Genomic DNA, 20,712 nt, shown 5'->3' with positions numbered 1-20,712 from the left:
ATAAACTTTAATTTCAAGTAAGTTTTTTGACGTGATCCCGACATCACATGAAAGAACGAAGGGCACACTTACGATAGCCCAAGGTCTCAGCTACAACATATTAAAATCTGGTAAAAATTCACCGAAGCATAAGTGAGCTAGCGCTCGAAAAAGATAGTCATGTCAATTTTCACTTCCAGAAAAACTGCTCTCCCGTAGAAATAACACGTAAACTGGTCAAATTTTACAAGGATACTTTCAATCCATTTTTACGAGGTGATGACGTCATCCAATCAAAACTTTGTAATTATAAATATGAAAGAACATTAAATAAGTTACAACATACTGAAAGTTAGGTGAAAATTGGCAAAGGATAAGTGAGATACGCTCGAGTGAACTTGAATTTTGATGACGTCATTTTGAAAATTTACTTTTTTTACTTTAAGAAATTTGATATCTTTTAATCATTTTTTTAGTATCGCCAACCCATGAAATGATATGTACAGCTCATCAGCTTTCAAAATATGTAAAGAAAATGGGGGGTCACCGTCCATCCTGACGAGTAAAATCGGATTTAAATTTGGCGGTTTTTTGGCATTGTTGCACTGTATATCGCCATTGACGCGCGCGCGGAATTTCAACTTTGACGGGCCCGTATGACGTCATATTGACTCGGATTGACTTGAAACTTGGTAGAAACATTCCTTGACATTTCAGACATGCGATACGTGTGAAAAAACGGGAAATTTCTATTGCATATGAGCTGTGCGTGCGTATATGCGCGCGCGCGTACGCGTCCGTCGATTTTTTCTGAAATACTCCAAATGACCTGAAACGTGTGCAAAACAATTTTGAGCTCGATTGGAGCATTTTAAAATTTCAACGCGCGCGTACGCGCTCGTTTACTATGAATGTGACTAAATTTTATGAAATATATCAATAGAACTTGACTTGAACTATATGATATGTAAATTTCATTGAGAAAATCCATTCCATTAATGAGATACGAATGTGAACGTGTTTTCAGATAATGACGTCATAGTGACGTCATGGTTGACTGATCACAGTGATACATTAGATCTGTCGTCCTTATGACGTGATACATATATGGTATCAGTTTAGAAGTGATAGGTGAATTACTTTTTGAGTTAACCGCTGCACAACATTTGAGGAGAAAGAAATAAAGAAGAAGAAGAAGAAAGAATCCGTACAGATACAATAGGTGATCCGAGAGGATACTCGGATCACCTAACTAGACTTGGAATTTATCAACACTGACAAATTAGGTGATCCGATTTTTTTTAATCGATGATTCGAGTCCTGATCGCAATAGGCATGACCATACAGGTTTCATCTGTGTTTAATGACATTGACCGTGTGATGTTTTAATTCTCATTTAGAAAAGAGAGTCAGGTCTGCCATCTTTGGTACCAAATTCAGTATAGACTATAACGAAGATACAGAATGAAACATTTATGACCTTTGACCCTAATTTACCTACCCAAGATGGTGTTCGATCAAGTAGTTGTTATCTTATAATAATGTACGTGACATGAACTAAACATGTGCAAAATATGGGGGTAATAGGGAATGTCTTTCTTGAGTTATTGCAAAGAAAGTTGCAGAAAGAAAGAAATATCTCAATACATCGAAGATAAGTTTGATTTCAACCAAGTTTTTTGACGTGATCTCGGCGTCGTATGAAAAAATGGAGAGAAAATGACGATAGCCCATAGTCTCAGCTACAACATATTAAAATCTGGGAGAAATTCATCGAAGAGTAAGTGAACTAGTGCTCGATAAAGACCGCCATGTCAATTTTCATTTCCAGAAAAATTCCCTCCCATAGAGATAACACGTAAACTGGTTAAATTTGACATGGTTACATTATATCCATTTTCACGAGGTGAAGACATCATCCGATTAAAACTTTGATTAACAAAACTTAAAGAGTATTACATTGGCTACAACATACTAAAATCTGGAAGAAATTCACCGAAGGGTAATTGAGCTAGTCGTCGATAAAGACAATCATGTCAATTTTCACATCTAGAAAAATTCCCTCCCATAGAGATAACACGTCATAATGAAGATAAAGAAAGAAGTACATATGACCTTTGACCCTATTTTGCACAGACAAGATGGCGTCTGAGCAAAAAGTGGTTATTTTGTGAAATGATTCTTGTAACATGGTCTTTACGTATGCAAAATATGGGAAAGATAAGACATGTATTCACCAAGATACAGGATGAAACATTTTTGACCTTTGACCCTAATTTACATACCCAAGAAGGTGCCCGATCAAGCAGTTGTTATTTTATGAAATAATGTACGTGACATAAACTAAACATGTGCAAAATATTGGGCTGATAGAGCTTGTTTTTCTTGAGTTATTGCAAAGAAAGTTGCTGAAAGAAAGGAATATGAAAATACATGGAAAATAAGCTTTAATTGCAACCAAGCTTTTGGGCATGATGCCGACTCCGTATGAAAAAACGAAGGGTACACTTGCGATAGCCAAAAGTCTCAGCTACAACATACTAAAATCTGGGAGAAATTCACCGAAGCATAAGTGAGCTAGTGCTCGATAAAGATAGTCATGTCAGTTTTCATTTCCAGAAAAACTGCACTCCCATAGAGATAACACGTAAACTGGTCAAATTTAACAATGTTACTTTTAATCCCTTTTTACGAGGTGATGCCGTCATCCAATCAAATTGTTGTTATTATATATCTGAAAGACCATTTAATAAGCTACAACATATTGAAATTTGGACGAAAATCAACTGAAGAATAAGTGAGATATGTTTGAATGAACTTGAAATTTGATGACGTCATTTTGAAAATTTACTTTTTTTACTTTATTAAGAAATTTGATATATTTTAATCATTTTTTCAGCATTGCCAACCCATGAAATGGCATCTACAACTCATCAGCTTTCAGAATATGTAAAGAAAATGGGGGGTCACCGTCCATCCTTACGAGTAAAATCGGATTTAAAATTAGTAGTTTTTTGGCATTGTTGCACTGTATATCGCCATTGACGCGCGCGCGGAATTTCAACTTTGACCGGCCCGTATGACGTCATTTTGAGTCGGATTGACTTGAAACTTGGTAGAAATATTCCTTGACATTTCAGACATCCGATCAAAGTGAAAAAACGGGAAATTGTTATTGCATATGAGCTGTGCGTGCGTATATGCGCGCGCGCGTACGCGTCCGTCCGATTTTTTCAATTTTTCAAAAAATGCTCCAAATTGTCTGAAACGTGTGCAAAAAAAAATTTGAGTTCGATTGGAGCATACAAATATTTCAACGCGCGCGTACGCGCACGTTTTAAGAGAAAATATGAATTTTGAGAACATGAGTAGAATGCGCATAATTTGAAATATAGGTGACGTAAATTTCATTAAAAAATTTCATTCCATTAATGAGATATGATTGAGAATGTGTTTTCATATAATGACGTCATAGCGACGTCACGGTCGACTGATCACTATGATACATTAGATCTGTCGTCTTTGGGACATGATACATATATGGTATAATTTTGAAATTGATAGCAAGAGGACTTTCTGAGCTAACCTCTACACAACTTTTGTCCAGAAATAAAGAAGAACAACCAACAAAGAATCCGTACAGATACAGAAGATGATCCGAGAGGATACTCGGATCACCTAACTAGACTTGGAATTTGTCAAGACTGACAAATTAGGTGATCCGATTTTTTTTTTTTTAATCAATGATTCGAGTCCTGATCGCAATAGACATGACCATATACGTTTCATCTGTGTTTAGAGACATTGGCCGTGTGATGTTTGGATTCTCATTTAGAAAAGAGAGTCAGGTCTGCCATCTTTGGTACCAAATTCTGTATACACTATAACGAAGATACAGAATGAAGTATTTTGACCATTGACCCAACTTTGCACAGCCAAGATGGCATCTGAGCAAAAAGTGGTTATTTTGTGAAATGATTCTTGTAACATGGTCTTTACGTGTGCAAAATATGGGAAAGATAGGACATGTATTCACCAAGATACAGGTTGAAACATTTATGACCTTTGACCCTAATTTACATACCCAAGATGGTGTCTGATCAAGTAGTTGTTATTTTATGAAATAATGTACGTGACATGAACTAAACATGTGCAAAATATGGGGATGAAAGGGGCTGTTTTTCTCGAGTTATTGCAAAGAAAGTTGCAGAAAGAAAGAAATATCTCAATACATCGAAGATAAGTTTGATTTCAACCAAGTTTTTTGACGTGATCTCGGCGTCGTATGAAAAATTGGAGAGAAAATGACGATAGCCCATAGTCTCAGCTACAACATATTAAAATCTGGGAGAAATTCATCGAAGAGTAAGTGAACTAGTGCTCGATAAAGACCGCCATGTCAATTTTCATTTCCAGAAAAATTCCCTCCCATAGAGATAACACGTAAACTGGTTAAATTTGACATGGTTACATTATATCCATTTTCACGAGGTGAAGACATCATCCGATTAAAACTTTGATTAACAAAACTTAAAGAGTATTACATTGGCTACAACATACTAAAATCTGGAAGAAATTCACCGAAGGGTAATTGAGCTAGTCGTCGATAAAGACAATCATGTCAATTTTCACATCTAGAAAAATTCCCTCCCATAGAGATAACACGTCATAATGAAGATAAAGAAAGAAGTACATATGACCTTTGACCCTATTTTGCACAGACAAGATGGCGTCTGAGCAAAAAGTGGTTATTTTGTGAAATGATTCTTGTAACATGGTCTTTACGTATGCAAAATATGGGAAAGATAAGACATGTATTCACCAAGATACAGGATGAAACATTTTTGACCTTTGACCCTAATTTACATACCCAAGAAGGTGCCCGATCAAGCAGTTGTTATTTTATGAAATAATGTACGTGACATAAACTAAACATGTGCAAAATATTGGGCTGATAGAGCTTGTTTTTCTTGAGTTATTGCAAAGAAAGTTGCTGAAAGAAAGGAATATGAAAATACATGGAAAATAAGCTTTAATTGCAACCAAGCTTTTGGGCATGATGCCGACTCCGTATGAAAAAACGAAGGGTACATTAGCCAAAAGTCTCAGCTACAACATACTAAAATCTGGGAGAAATTCACCGAAGCATAAGTGAGCTAGTGCTCGATAAAGATAGTCATGTCAGTTTTCATTTCCAGAAAAACTGCACTCCCATAGAGATAACACGTAAACTGGTCAAATTTAACAATGTTACTTTTAATCCCTTTTTACGAGGTGATGCCGTCATCCAATCAAATTGTTGTTATTATATATCTGAAAGACCATTTAATAAGCTACAACATATTGAAATTTGGACGAAAATCAACTGAAGAATAAGTGAGATATGTTTGAATGAACTTGAAATTTGATGACGTCATTTTGAAAATTTACTTTTTTTACTTTATTAAGAAATTTGATATATTTTAATCATTTTTTCAGCATTGCCAACCCATGAAGTGGCATCTACAACTCATCAGCTTTCAGAATATGTAAAGAAAATGGGGGGTCACCGTCCATCCTTACGAGTAAAATCGGATTTAAAATTAGTAGTTTTTTGGCATTGTTGCACTGTATATCGCCATTGACGCGCGCGCGGAATTTCAACTTTGACCGGCCCGTATGACGTCATTTTGAGTCGGATTGACTTGAAACTTGGTAGAAATATTCCTTGACATTTCAGACATCCGATCAAAGTGAAAAAACGGGAAATTGTTATTGCATATGAGCTGTGCGTGCGTATATGCGCGCGCGCGTACGCGTCCGTCCGATTTTTTCAATTTTTCAAAAAATGCTCCAAATTGTCTGAAACGTGTGCAAAAAAAAATTTGAGCTCGATTGGAGCATACAAATATTTCAACGCGCGCGTACGCGCACGTTTTAAGAGAAAATATGAATTTTGAGAACATGAGTAGAATGCGCATAATTTGAAATATATGTGACGTAAATTTCATTGAAAAATTTCATTCCATTAATGAGATATGATTGAGAATGTGTTTTCATATAATGACGTCATAGCGACGTCACGGTCGACTGATCACTATGATACATTAGATCTGTCGTCTTTGGGACATGATACATATATGGTATAATTTTGAAATTGATAGCAAGAGGACTTTCTGAGCTAACCTCTACACAACTTTTGTCCAGAAACTAGAGATTGTAATTTGTCATTACTGACAAATTAAGGTGATCCGATTTTTTTTTTTTTTATCAATGATTCGAGTCCTGATCGCAATACGCATGACCATACAGGTTTCATCTGTGTTTAGAGACATTGGCCGTGTGATGTTTGGATTCTCATTTAGAAAAGAGAGTCATATCTGCCATCCTTGGTACTAAATTCTGTATACACTAGATAACGAAGACACAGCAACAAATACATACGACCTTTGACCCACCTTTACACTCCCAAGATGGCACCTGAGGAAAAAGTGGTTAATTTGTGAAATGATTCTTGCGACATCATCTATAAGTGTGCAAAATATGGGAAAGATAGGACAGGTATTCACCAAGATACAAGATGAAACAGTTATGACCTTTGACCCTTATTTACATACCCAAGATGGCGTCTGATCAAGAAGTCGTTATTTTATGAAATAATGTAGGTGACATGAACTAAACATGTGCAAAATATGGTGGTGATAGAGCATGTTTTTCTTGAGTTTTTGCAAAGAAAGTTGCGCAAAGAAAGAAATATTTCAATACATCGTTGATGAGCTTTAATTTCAACCAAGTATTTTGACGTGATATCGACATCGTGTGAAAAAAACAAAGGGCACTTATATGATAGCACGAAGTTTCAGCTACAACATATTAAAATCTCGGAGAAATTCACTGAAGCATGAGATAGTGCTTGATAAAGATAGTCATGTCAATTTTCACATCTAGAAAAACTCCCTCCCATAGAGATAACACGTAATAGCGAAGATTGAGAAAGAAGTACATATGACCTTTGACCCCATTTTGCACACCCAAGATGGCATCTGAGCAATTAGTGGTTATTTTGTGAAATGATCCTTGTAACATGTTCTTTACGTGTGCAAAATATGAGAAAGATAGGACATATATTTACCAAGATACAGGATGAAACATTTATGACCTTTGACCCTAATTTACATACCAAAGATGGCGTCTGATCAAGTAGTTGTTATTATGTGAAGTAATGTTCGTGACATGAACTAAACATATGCAAAATATGGTGGTGATAGGGTATGTTTTTCTTGAGTTAGTGCACAGAAAGTTGGAGAAAGAAAGAAATATTTCAATACATTGAAGATAAGCTTTAATTTCAACCAAGTTTTTTCACGTGATCCCGACAGCGTATGAAAAAAACGAAGGGCACATTCACGATAACCCTACGTCTCAGCTACAACATATTAAAATCTTAGAGAAATTCACCGAAGCATAAGTGAGCTAGTGCTCGATAAAGATAGTCATGTCAATTTTCATTTCCATAAAAATTGCACTCCCATAGAGATTACACGTAAACTGGTCAATTTTGACAAGGTTTCTTTCAATCCATTTTTTCGAGGTGATGTCGTCATCTAATCAAAATTGTGTAATAACAATTATGAAAGAGCAGTTCATAAGCTACAACATATTGAAATTTGGGTGAAAATTGGCAAAGGACAAGTGAGATACGCTCGAGTAAACTTGAAATATGATGACGTCATTTTGAAAATTTACTTTTTTTACTTTATTAAGAAATTTGATATCTTTTAATCATTTTGTCAGCATTGCCGCCCCATGAAATGACATGTACAACTCATCAGCTTTCAGAATATGTAAAGAAAATGGGGGGTCACCGTCCATCCTGACGAGTAAAATCGGATTTCAAATTGGCGGTTTTTTGGCATAGTTGCACTGTATATCGCCATTGACGCGCGCGCGAAATTTCAAATTTGACGGGCCCGTATGACGTCATATTGAGTCGGATTGACTTGAAATTTGGTCAAAATATTCCTTGATATTTCAGGCATCTGATCCGTGTCAAAAAACGGGAAATTTGTATTGCATATGAGCTGTGCGTGCGTATATGTGCGCGCGCGTACGCGTCCGTCCGATTTTTTCAATTTTTCAAAAAACGCTCCAAATGGTCTGAAACGTGTGCAAAAAGATTTTGAGCTCGATTGGAGCATACAAATATTTCAACGCGCGCGTACGCGCACGTTTTAATAATAAATATGAATTTTGATAATATGAGTAGAATGCGCTTGACTTGAAATATACGTGACGTAAATTTCATTGAAAATTTGCATTCCATTAATGAGATATGAATGAAAATGTGTTTTCATATAATGACGTCATCGTGACGTCACGGTCGACTGATCACTGTGATACATTAGATCTGTCATCTTTGTGACATGATACATACATGGTATGATTTTGAAATTGATAGGCAGAGGACTTTCTGAGCTAACCTCTGCACAACTTTTGAGGAGAAATAAAGAAACAAAGAAGAAAGAATCAGTACAGATACAGAAGGTGATCCGAGAGGATACTCGGATCACCTAATAAAGAAGAACAACCAACAAAGAATCCGTACAGATACAGAAGATGATCCGAGAGGATACTCGGATCACCTAACTAGACTTGGAATTTGTCAAGACTGACAAATTAGGTGATCCGATTTTTTTTTTTTTAATCAATGATTCGAGTCCTGATCGCAATAGACATGACCATATACGTTTCATCTGTGTTTAGAGACATTGGCCGTGTGATGTTTGGATTCTCATTTAGAAAAGAGAGTCAGGTCTGCCATCTTTGGTACCAAATTCTGTATACACTATAACGAAGATACAGAATGAAGTATTTTGACCATTGACCCAACTTTGCACAGCCAAGATGGCATCTGAGCAAAAAGTGGTTATTTTGTGAAATGATTCTTGTAACATGGTCTTTACGTGTGCAAAATATGGGAAAGATAGGACATGTATTCACCAAGATACAGGTTGAAACATTTATGACCTTTGACCCTAATTTACATACCCAAGATGGTGTCTGATCAAGTAGTTGTTATTTTATGAAATAATGTACGTGACATGAACTAAACATGTGCAAAATATGGGGATGAAAGGGGCTGTTTTTCTCGAGTTATTGCAAAGAAAGTTGCAGAAAGAAAGAAATATCTCAATACATCGAAGATAAGTTTGATTTCAACCAAGTTTTTTGACGTGATCTCGGCGTCGTATGAAAAAATGGAGAGAAAATGACGATAGCCCATAGTCTCAGCTACAACATATTAAAATCTGGGAGAAATTCATCGAAGAGTAAGTGAACTAGTGCTCGATAAAGACCGCCATGTCAATTTTCATTTCCAGAAAAATTCCCTCCCATAGAGATAACACGTAAACTGGTTAAATTTGACATGGTTACATTATATCCATTTTCACGAGGTGAAGACATCATCCGATTAAAACTTTGATTAACAAAACTTAAAGAGTATTACATTGGCTACAACATACTAAAATCTGGAAGAAATTCACCGAAGGGTAATTGAGCTAGTCGTCGATAAAGACAATCATGTCAATTTTCACATCTAGAAAAATTCCCTCCCATAGAGATAACACGTCATAATGAAGATAAAGAAAGAAGTACATATGACCTTTGACCCTATTTTGCACAGACAAGATGGCGTCTGAGCAAAAAGTGGTTATTTTGTGAAATGATTCTTGTAACATGGTCTTTACGTATGCAAAATATGGGAAAGATAAGACATGTATTCACCAAGATACAGGATGAAACATTTTTGACCTTTGACCCTAATTTACATACCCAAGAAGGTGCCCGATCAAGCAGTTGTTATTTTATGAAATAATGTACGTGACATAAACTAAACATGTGCAAAATATTGGGCTGATAGAGCTTGTTTTTCTTGAGTTATTGCAAAGAAAGTTGCTGAAAGAAAGGAATATGAAAATACATGGAAAATAAGCTTTAATTGCAACCAAGCTTTTGGGCATGATGCCGACTCCGTATGAAAAAACGAAGGGTACACTTGCGATAGCCAAAAAGTCTCAGCTACAACATACTAAAATCTGGGAGAAATTCACCGAAGCATAAGTGAGCTAGTGCTCGATAAAGATAGTCATGTCAGTTTTCATTTCCAGAAAAACTGCACTCCCATAGAGATAACACGTAAACTGGTCAAATTTAACAATGTTACTTTTAATCCCTTTTTACGAGGTGATGCCGTCATCCAATCAAATTGTTGTTATTATATATCTGAAAGACCATTTAATAAGCTACAACATATTGAAATTTGGGCGAAAATCAACTGAAGAATAAGTGAGATATGTTTGAATGAACTTGAAATTTGATGACGTCATTTTGAAAATTTACTTTTTTTACTTTATTAAGAAATTTGATATATTTTAATCATTTTTTCAGCATTGCCAACCCATGAAATGGCATCTACAACTCATCAGCTTTCAGAATATGTAAAGAAAATGGGGGGTCACCGTCCATCCTTACGAGTAAAATCGGATTTAAAATTAGTAGTTTTTTGGCATTGTTGCACTGTATATCGCCATTGACGCGCGCGCGGAATTTCAACTTTGACCGGCCCGTATGACGTCATTTTGAGTCGGATTGACTTGAAACTTGGTAGAAATATTCCTTGACATTTCAGACATCCGATCAAAGTGAAAAAACGGGAAATTGTTATTGCATATGAGCTGTGCGTGCGTATATGCGCGCGCGCGTACGCGTCCGTCCGATTTTTTCAATTTTTCAAAAAATGCTCCAAATTGTCTGAAACGTGTGCAAAAAAAAATTTGAGCTCGATTGGAGCATACAAATATTTCAACGCGCGCGTACGCGCACGTTTTAAGAGAAAATATGAATTTTGAGAACATGAGTAGAATGCGCATAATTTGAAATATAGGTGACGTAAATTTCATTAAAAAATTTCATTCCATTAATGAGATATGATTGAGAATGTGTTTTCATATAATGACGTCATAGCGACGTCACGGTCGACTGATCACTATGATACATTAGATCTGTCGTCTTTGGGACATGATACATATATGGTATAATTTTGAAATTGATAGCAAGAGGACTTTCTGAGCTAACCTCTACACAACTTTTGTCCAGAAATAAAGAAGAACAACCAACAAAGAATCCGTACAGATACAGAAGATGATCCGAGAGGATACTCGGATCACCTAACTAGACTTGGAATTTGTCAAGACTGACAAATTAGGTGATCCGATTTTTTTTTTTTTAATCAATGATTCGAGTCCTGATCGCAATAGACATGACCATATACGTTTCATCTGTGTTTAGAGACATTGGCCGTGTGATGTTTGGATTCTCATTTAGAAAAGAGAGTCAGGTCTGCCATCTTTGGTACCAAATTCTGTATACACTATAACGAAGATACAGAATGAAGTATTTTGACCATTGACCCAACTTTGCACAGCCAAGATGGCATCTGAGCAAAAAGTGGTTATTTTGTGAAATGATTCTTGTAACATGGTCTTTACGTGTGCAAAATATGGGAAAGATAGGACATGTATTCACCAAGATACAGGTTGAAACATTTATGACCTTTGACCCTAATTTACATACCCAAGATGGTGTCTGATCAAGTAGTTGTTATTTTATGAAATAATGTACGTGACATGAACTAAACATGTGCAAAATATGGGGATGAAAGGGGCTGTTTTTCTCGAGTTATTGCAAAGAAAGTTGCAGAAAGAAAGAAATATCTCAATACATCGAAGATAAGTTTGATTTCAACCAAGTTTTTTGACGTGATCTCGGCGTCGTATGAAAAATTGGAGAGAAAATGACGATAGCCCATAGTCTCAGCTACAACATATTAAAATCTGGGAGAAATTCATCGAAGAGTAAGTGAACTAGTGCTCGATAAAGACCGCCATGTCAATTTTCATTTCCAGAAAAATTCCCTCCCATAGAGATAACACGTAAACTGGTTAAATTTGACATGGTTACATTATATCCATTTTCACGAGGTGAAGACATCATCCGATTAAATCTTTGATAGAATAGAACTTAAAGAGTATTAAATTGGCTACAACATACTAAAATCTGGAAGAAATTCACCGAAGGGTAAGTGAGCTAGTCGTAGATAAAGACAATCATGTCAATTTTCACATCTAGAAAAATTCCCTCCCATAGAGATAACACGTCATAATGAAGATAAAGAAAGAAGTACATATGACCTTTGACCCTACTTTGCACAGACAAGATGGTGTCTGAGCAAAAAGTGGTTATTTTGTGAAATGATTCTTGTAACATCGTCTTTACGTATGCAAAATATGGGAAAGATAAGACATGTATTCACCAAGATACAGGATGAAACATTTTTGACCTTTGACCCTAATTTACATACCCAAGAAGGTGCCCGATCAAGTAGTTGTTATTTTATGAAATAATGTACGTGACATAAACTAAACATGTGCAAAATATTGGGCTGATAGAGCTTGTTTTTCTTGAGTTATTGCAAAGAAAGTTGCAGAAAGAAAGGAATACGAAAAAAAATGGAAGATAAGCTTTAATTTCAACCAGGTTTTTGGGCATGATGCCGACTCTGTATGAAAAAACGAAGGGCATCTGACGATAGCCCAAAGTCTCAGCTACAACATACTAAAATATGGGAGAACTTCACCGAAGCATAAGTGAGCTAGTGCTCGATAAAGATAGTCATGTCAATTTTCATTTCCACAAAAACTGCACTCCCATAGAGATAACACGTAAACTGGTCAAATTTAACAATGTTACATTTAATCCCTTTTTACGAGGTGATGCCGTCATCCAATCAAGTTGTTGTTATAATATATCTGAAAGACCATTAAATAAGCTACAACATATCGAAATTTGGACCAAAATCAACTAAAGAATAAGTGAGATATGCTTGAATGAACTTGAAATTTGATGACGTCATTTTGAAAATTTACTTTTTTTACTTTATTAAGAAATTTGATACCTTTTAATCATTTTTTCAGCATTGCCAACCCATGAAATGACATGTACAACTCATCAGCTTTCAGAATATGTAAAGAAAATGGGGGGTCACCGTCCATCCTGACGAGTAAAATCGGATTTAAAATTGGAAGTTTTTTGGCATTGTTGCACTGTATATCGCCATTGACGCGCGCGCGGAATTTCAACTTTGACGGACCCGTATGACGTCATTTTAGGTGGGATTGACTTGAAACTTGGTAGAAATATTCCTTGACATTTCAGACATCCGATCAAAGTGAAAAAACGGGAAATTTTCATTGCATATGAGCTGTGCGTGCGTATATGTGCGCGCGCGTACGCGTCCGTCCGATTTTTTCAATTTTTCAAAAAATGCTCCAAATGGTCTGAAACGTGTGCAAAAAGATTTTGAGCTCGATTGGAGCATACAAATATTTCAACGCGCGCGTACGCGTACGTTTTAATATCAAATATGAATTTTGATAATATGAGTAGAATGCGCTTGACTTGAAATATATGTGACGTAAATTTCATTGAAAATTTCCATTCCATTAATGAGATATGAATGAAAATGTGTTTTCATATAATGACGTCATCGTGACGTCACGGTCGACTGATCACTATGATACATTAGATCAGTCATCTTTGAGGCATGATACATACATGGTATGATTTTGAAATTGATAGGCAGAGGACTTTCTGAGCTAACCTCTGCACAACTTTTGAGGAGAAATAAAGAAACAAAGAAGAAGAAGAAGAAGACTAGAGATTGTAATTTGTCATCACTGACAAATTAAGGTGATCCGATTTTTTTCTTTTTTAATCAATGATTCAAGTCCTGATCGCAATAGGCATGGCCATGCAGGTTTCATCTGTGTTCGAGACATTGGCCGTGTGATGTTTGGATTCTCATTTAGAAAAGGGAGTCATATCTGCCATCTTTGGTACCAAATCTGTATACACTATAACGAAGATACAGCAACAAGTACATATGACCTTTGACCCCACTTTGCACAACCTAGATGGCATCTGAGCAAAAAGTGGTTATTTTGTGAAATGATTCTTGTAACATGATCTTTGCGTGTGCAAAATATGGGAAAGATATGACATGTATTCACCAAGATACAGGATGAAACATTTGTGACCTTTGACCCTAATTTACATACCCAAGATATTGTCCGATCAAGTATTTGTTATTTTATGAAATAATGTGCGTGACATGAACTAAACATGTGCAAAATATGGGGGTGATAGGGGCTGTTTTTCTTGAGTTATTGCAAAGAAAGTTGCAGAAACATAGAAATAGCTCAATACATCGAAGATAAGCTTTAATTTCAACCAAGTATTGTAACATGATCCCGACATCATATGAAAAAACAAAGGGCACGGAACGATAGCGCAAAATCTCAGTTACAACATATTAAAATCTGAGGAAAAATTCACCGAAGGGTAAGTGAGCTAGTGCTCGATAAAGACAATCATGTCAATTTTCACATCTAGAAAAATTCCCCCCCATAGAGATAACACGTCATAACGAAGAAACTGAAAGAAGTACATATGACCTTTTGACACCACTTTGCACAGACAAGATGGCATCTGAGCAAAGAGTGGTTATTTTGTGAAATGATTCTTGTAACATGATCTTTGCGTGCAAAATATGGGAAAGACAGGACATGTATTCACCAAGATACAGGATAAAACATTTATGACCTTTGACCCTAATTTACATACCCAAGATAGCGTCTGATCAAGTAGTTGTTTTTTTATGAAATAATGTTCGTGACATGAACTAAATATGTGCAAAATATGGTGGTGATAGGGTATGTTTTTCTTGAGTTATTGCACATAAAGTTGTAAAAAGAAAGAAATATTACAATACATCGAAGATAAGCTTTAATTTCAACCAAGTTTTTTTCACGTGATCCCGACAACGTATGAAAAAACAAATGGCACACTCACGATAGCCCTACGTCTCAGCTACAACATATTAAAATCTTAGAGAAATTCACCGAAGCATAAGTGAGCTAGTGCTCGATAAAGATAGTCATGTCAATTTTCATTTCCATAAAAATTGCACTCCCATAGAGATTACACGTAAACTGGTCAAATTTGACAAGGTTACCTTCAATCCATTTTTTCGAGGTGATGTCGTCATCTAATCAAATTTGTGAAAGAGCATTTCATAAGCTACAACACATTGAAATTTAGGTGAAAATTAGCAAAGGATAAGTGAGATACGCTCGAGCAAACTTGAAATTTGATGACGTCATTTTGAAAATTTACTTTTTTTAATTTATTCAGAAATTTGATATCTTTCAATCATTTTGTCAGCATAGCCAGCCCATGAAATGACATGTACAACTCATCAGCTTTCAGAATATGTCAAGAAAATGGGGGGTCACCGTCCATCCTGACGAGTAAAATCCGATTTAAAATTGGCGGTTTTTTGGCATAGTTGCACTGTGTATCCCCATTGACGCACGCGCGGAATTTTGAATTTGACGGGTCCGTATGACGTCATATTGAATCGGATCGACTTGAAACTTGGTATAAATATTCCTTGACATTTCGGACATCCGATCCGTGTGAAAAAATTGAAAATTTCTATTTCATATGAGCTGTGCGTGCGAATATGTGCGCGCGCGTACGCGTCCGTCCAATTTTTTCAATTTTTCAAAAAAATGCTCCAAATGGTCTGAAACGTGTGCAAAAAAGTTTTGAGCTCGATTTGAGCATACAAATATTTTAACGCGCGCGTACGCGCGCGTTTTGAGATAAAAACGAATTTTGAGAATATGAGTAGAATTCGCATGACTTGAAATATATGTGACGTAAATTTCATTGAAATATTCTATTCCATTAATGAGATATGCATGAAAATGTGTTTTCATATAATGACGTCATAGTGACGTCACGGTCGACTGATCACTATGTTTTTACTTGCGCTGTCGTCTTTGCGACATGATACATATATGGTATGAGTTTGACATTGAGAGGCAATGCACTTTCTGAGCTAACCTCTGCACAACTTTTTGAGGAGAAATAAAGAAAGAAACAAAGAAAGAAGAAAGATTCAGTACAGATACAGAAGGTGATCCGAGAGGATACTCTTATCACCTAATTAAAGAATCAGTACAGATACAGAAGGTGATCCGAGAGGATACTCGGATCACCTAAAAACAAAGAATCAGTACAGATACAGAAGGTGATCCGAGAGGATACTCGGATCACCTAATAAAAAAAACAAAGAATCAGTACAGATACAGAAGGTGATCCGAGAGGATACTCGGATCACCTAAGAATCAGTACAGATACAGAAGGTGATCCGAGAGGATACTCGGATCACCTAATAAAAACTAGAGATTGTAATTTGTCATTACTGACAAATTAAGGTGATCCGATTTTTTTTTTTAATCAATAATTCGAGTCCTGATCGCAATAGACATGACCATACAGGTTTCATCTGTCGGTCGTGATTTGGCAAAAAGGTGTATGTCTGAAAAATATCATGTTTTTGGTTTTTACCATTTGGGGGGTTTTCGATGCCGAAATTTTCATGTGACCAACTTTCGTAAGTCATTGATCCTTTGTTTCCGAGATACTTGGGGCTATCTCTGTATTATTTTATCAATTTTCCTGCTTTTGATTAGGCAAAAGGGTGTATCTTTACATACACCCTTGACGTACAATGACGTACCAGGATAGAGAACTACATGATTTGGCAAAAGGGTGTATCTCTAGATACACCTCTAACCGTGCACGCTGGGGAGAGCTTAAAGATTTGGCAGATAGGTGTATCTTTAGACACATCCATCTGCCGAATGAATCATGAATTATAGTTGCGAAGTATGATAAGGCAGAAAGGTGTATCTTTTATACTCTGTGTATATTATATACTCTGTTATACGTGCTGCTGGCATATATGTGTACCGTTTCACCGGTCGGTGCGGTGGCGGGCCATGCTCCTGACTCAAACTGGCAGCCCGTTGCACTGCAGAAGTTTCTCCTTGTTGCTAGTCGGTGAGTAGATAGAACCTAATATCTAGAAGTTCAGATCTAACGTTTGTCCTAGACTTCTATGGCCACTTCTATGCCATTAGATGCGCAGATTCGTAAAATCTAGCATTTCTGTTGAAATGACAGCTTTTCCGGCAAGTGTGGCTGTGGGATGAGAGTTCTCTACGCTTCAAAATGACAGTGATCCCTGCACTGTCAGTGCTGTGCAGTGCATGTAGAAGCCTGTGCATAGTGTAATGGTGTGCTGTGTGACTGTAAGATCGGCTACCCATTACGCTATGCGTATGGGGCTGTTACCTAACAGACATTTATTGGCAGTTACACACAAAGGTCTAGAGAAAGATGTGTCCCTGTCTTTGGAAATGATACTTGGATGTACTGCTCAAAGTGCTCAGTGGATGCAAACAGTTAAATGATCCTACCTGAATTTTCACATTTATTGAATTTATTGCAAAAATTGGGAGCAGCATGATAACTGCGTTTTTAAGCACAGATACATGATGTGCAAACAACTGCCTTTTTGTTTGCTAAAGCATTCAGTAGAGAAAACAAACGAACCTTTTGTCGAAAAAAGGGGCACAAAGCTAAAAATATAATGAATCATCTCATTGGAAGTAGAAGTTTTTGAAAAGAGGGAGGAGAAGGAAGAAGAAAAATTCTTCAGCTGTAATCCTTAACCATGCATATCCATGAGACCATGTTTTGTTAATATTCAGACTCTAGGGTGAGTTGTAATTTGCGCACATTTTTCTATGTTTGATGAACAAGTTGTGCATCCTGATATTTTTCTTTATTGTTTTTTTTTAATCTTTTTGTAATAATGAAGTAAAGATTGTCAAGAGTTAACATTTGATTAGAAATGGTCTCACATACACCCTTCTCCCTACAAAATCTCTGGTATATTTTGTTATCGTTTAATTTGGCAAAAAGGTGTATCTCTATACATACTCCTTTTTGCCAACTTAAATGCACGATTTCTCACGGTGCATGAGAAGATACACCTTTTTGCCAAAATAGCGTGGGTTGCAGTCCCTGTAAACGTGATTTGGCAAAAAGGTGTATCTCTATGCATACACCTTTTTGCCAAGTTAAATGCATGATTTCTTACGGTGTATGTGAAGATACACCTTTTTGCCAAAATAGCGTGGGTCGCAGTCCCTGTAAACGTGATTTGGCAAAAAGGTGTATCTCTATACATACACCTTTTTGCCAAGTTAAATGCATGATTTCTTACGGTGTATGTGAAGATACACCTTTTTGCCAAAATAGCGTGGGTCGCAGTCCCTGTAAGCGTGATTTGGCAAAAAGGTGTATGTCTCTAAACATGCTAAAAGTGCTAATTCTGAAGTATTCTTTAAAGTTAGATGCAAGAAAATTATCAGGAAATGAAATTTGAAGTGTATACTAAATCATGGAATTGAATCCCTGAGCGTTGCACAGTTTAGGTGGCTTCTACGGTCAAGGAAACTGCCAAAACTTTAAAGTCGATTTTCTCGGCTTTGTAGTCGCTGTAAAACGGCAGACATACACCTTTTTGCCAAATCACGACCGCTGTGTTTAGAGACATTGGCCGTGTGATGGTTGGATTGTCATTTAGAAAAAAGAGAGTCAGGTCTCCCATCTTTGGTGCCATATTCCGTACACACTATAACGAAGATACAGAATGAAGTGTATCGTTTGATTATTGACCCCACTTTGCACAGCCAAGATGGCATCTGAGAAAAAAGTGGTTACTTTGTGAAATGATCCTGGTAACGTGGTCTTTGTGTGTGCAAAATATTAGAAAGATAGGACATGTATTCACCAAGATACAGGATGATACATTTATGACCTTTGACCTTAATTTACCTCCCCAAGATAGTGTTCGATCAAGTAGTTGTTACCTTATGAAATAATGTGCGTCACATGAACTAAACATGTGCTAAATATGGGGGTACTAGGGAATGTCTTTCATGTGTTATTGCAAAGAAATTGGCAAAAAGAAAGAAATATGAAAATACATCGAAGCTAAGCTTTAATTTAAGCGAAGTTTTTCGACGTGATTTCGACGTCGTATGAAAAAATGGAGGCGATATTACCAATAACGCAAAGTCTCAGCTACAACATATCAAAATCTGGGAGAAATTCACCGTAGGATAAGTGAGATAGTGCTCGATAAAGACAGTCACGTTAATTTTCATTTCAAGAAAAACTGCACTCCTATAGAGATAACTCGCAAATGGGTCAAATTTGACAAGGTTACCTTCCATCTATTTTTACCAGGTGAAGACTTCATCCAGCGAAATATTTGATTGATTAAAACTGATAGAGTATTAAATTAGGTACAGCATACTGAAATCTGGGTGAAAATTGGGCAAGGATAAGTGAGATACAGTCGAGTAAACTTGAAATTTGATGACGTCATTTTGAAAATTTACTTTTTTTACTTTATTAAGAAATTCGATATCTTTTAATCATTTTGTCAGCATAGCCAACCCATGAAATGACATGTACAACTCATCAGCTTTCAGAATATGTCAAGAAAATGGAGGGTCACCGTCCATCCTGACGAGTAAAACCCGATCTAAAATTGGCGGTTTTTTGGCATAGTTGCACTGTGTATCCCCATTGACGCACGCGCGGAATTTTGAATTTGACGGGCCCGTATGACGTCATATTGAGTCGGATCGACTTGAAACTTGGTACAAATATTCCTTGACATTTTGGACATCCGATCCGTGTGAAAAAACTGAAAATTTCTATTGCATATGAGCTGTGTGTGCAAATATGTGCGCGCGCGTACGCGTCCGTCCAATTTCTTCAATTTTTCAAAAAATGCTCCAAATGGTCTGAAACGTGTGCAAAAAAATTTTGAGCTCGATTTGAGCATACAAATATTTCAACGCACGCGTACGCGCGCGTTTTGAGATAAAAATGAGTTCTGAGAATATGAGTAGGATCCACTTGACTTAAAATATATGTGACGTAAATTTCATTGAAGAATTCCATTTTATTAATGAGATATGCATGAAAATGTGTTTTCATGTAATGACGTCATAGTGACGTCACGGTCGACTGATCACTATGATTTTACTTGCGCTGTCGTCTTTGCGACATGATACATATATGGTATAAGTTTGACAATGATAGGCAATGCACTTTCTGAGCTAACCTCTGCACAACTTTTGCGGAGAAATAACAAAGAATCAGTACAGATACAGAAGGTGATCCGAAGGATACTCGGATCACCTAAAAACAAAGAATCCGTACAGATACAGAAGGTGATCCGAGAGGATACTCGGATCACCTAACTAGACTTGGAATTTGTCAAGACTGACAAATTAGGTGATCCGATTTTTTTTTTTCATCAATGATTCGAGTCCTGATCGCAATAGGTATGACCATGTATTTTTCATCTGTGTTTAGAGACATTGGCCGTGTGATATTTGGATTCTCATTTAGAAGAGTCAGGTCTGCCATCTTTGGTACCAAATTCGGCGTACTCTATAACGAAGATACAGAATGAAGTATATTTGACCATTGTCCCAACTTTGCACAGCCAAGATGGCATCTGAGCAAAAAGTGGTTATTTTGTGAAATGATTCTTGTAACATGGTCTTTGCGTGTGCAAAATATGGGAAAGATAGGACATGTATTTACCAAGATACAGGTTGAAACATTTATGACCTTTGACCCTAATTTACATACCCAAGATGGTGTCTGATCAAGTAATTGTTATTTTATGAA

General features: G+C 36.5%; 1 protein-coding gene across 1 annotated transcript in view; it reads left to right on the top strand.

The window, feature by feature from the left end:
• Positions 1-20,712, top strand: part of LOC140235600 (uncharacterized) — a 203,731-nt gene that overhangs the window by 152,696 nt on the left and 30,323 nt on the right. The gene's annotated exons all lie outside the window — the stretch shown is intronic.

This window comes from Diadema setosum, chromosome 12 (assembly GCF_964275005.1).
Source record: "Diadema setosum chromosome 12, eeDiaSeto1, whole genome shotgun sequence".
NCBI lineage: Eukaryota > Metazoa > Echinodermata > Echinoidea > Diadematoida > Diadematidae > Diadema > Diadema setosum.
Note: the sequence above shows the minus strand (reverse complement) of the source record. Positions and strands in the feature narration are given on the sequence as shown.